Below are 1,485 nucleotides of genomic sequence, written 5' to 3' on the forward strand. Positions count from 1 at the left end.
TGAGATCAAGCACATGGGAATAAAAGGTGAATTTTAATAGGAAAAAACAAACAAAAAAAAATGAAGAGGCTTGAACAATTACTTGCAGAGGAGAGATTGGGGGGTGGGGGATGTTCCACAGCAGCTCATGTGAACAAGGCCTGGGAGTCTGAGCAGACCTCATGTTCCCTGTGACCAACAGTGTGGGGAAGGGACATAGGGGAGGGTGCAGGCTGTGGTACTGGGAGCACCAGGTCCACTTGGATGGAGAGAGGAGGATGTTCTTCATCCTCCATGCTGACTGGACAGTCTTGGAGTCAATCCTGACTCATTCACAGTCAACTCTACTGAAGAAGATCACTGGATGGCAAAGAATTTAAAACCCAAAATACAAGAGGAATGATGGAAGGATCTGGAGGTGTTTAACTTGTATAACAGGAGACATAAGGGAGACCATGATCCCAGTCTTCAAGTATCTGCAGGGCTTTCTCATGGGGAAGGAGCTCCAGGGGACAGAACTAAGCCTGACAGAGGGAAGGCATTGGCTTAACGTGAGGAAAAGAATGATATTGCAACTCTTTATTAAGGACCAGTACATGAGGCATGTACAGGCATCATTTTATTTAATCTTCCCATCACTCCTACCTGTTAGTCATTATGATCCTCAGTGTACAGATTAGGAACGGAACCCAAGACTCAAAGAAGTTAAGTAATTTCCCCAAGATCACCAAGCATGCAAGTGCCAGACGGGGATTTGAACCCAGGTCTGACACTGGGGCTGGTTAGTTCTCTACCTGTGGTTACAACTAAGCCAAGACTGAGCAAAGCCCATCCTGCTTCCACCACACTGTGAAGACTCAGGAGATAGTGTTGCCATTTTTTTTGACAGCTGACAAGGGCTGGTTGTCCCTAGTACTATTCAGAGGATTTTGATTCTTGGGATGTTGGTGCTGGACTAAGAGACAGTACATTTTCTTGAAAGTTCATTCTTGTCTACCTTGAAAATATTGAATGGTCCAGGGGAGAGCATCTGATATTGCTAAAATTGGCTAAATCCGTGCAACCATATAACTATCTAGTTCTTATTCTTTCATCTCACATCCAAGCTATCATGAGAAAGTTTGCCAAAGGCCTTGGGAATGTTGAAATCAGTGAAATCAAGGGCAGAATGGAGACACGATGGTGACTGAGAGATCATAAGGCTTAGGGTCAGATTGACTTGAATTTAAATTCTAGTCATACCAGTTGTTACATAACTTGAAAAAGCCACGTAACTTCTCTGGGTTTTTTTCTTCTCATCCGTAAATTATGTTAATGTAATCTCTCTGTCTCTGTCTCTCTTTGTGTCTCTGTCTCTGTCTCTTTCTCTCACTCACACACACATTCATTGACTTCCTTTTTGTAAGAAATGTAGGGATACCGTAGGCACTCAAGTGGGGGACACTCCCTGGCAATATGGCGCCCTTCCTGGTTCTTCTCCACAGTAAACAAGCCCGCTGGTGCCAA

At 44.1% G+C, this 1,485-nt stretch overlaps 1 protein-coding gene across 1 annotated transcript in view; it reads right to left on the reverse strand.

Moving 5' to 3' along the window:
- NLRP1 (NLR family, pyrin domain containing 1) overlaps window positions 1-1,485 on the reverse strand; it is a 46,989-nt gene that overhangs the window by 2,176 nt on the left and 43,328 nt on the right. The window lies entirely within an intron of this gene.

The sequence above is a fragment of the Galeopterus variegatus genome, unplaced genomic scaffold (genome assembly GCF_000696425.1).
Source record: "Galeopterus variegatus unplaced genomic scaffold, G_variegatus-3.0.2 Scaffold923, whole genome shotgun sequence".
NCBI classification, from domain to species: domain Eukaryota; kingdom Metazoa; phylum Chordata; class Mammalia; order Dermoptera; family Cynocephalidae; genus Galeopterus; species Galeopterus variegatus.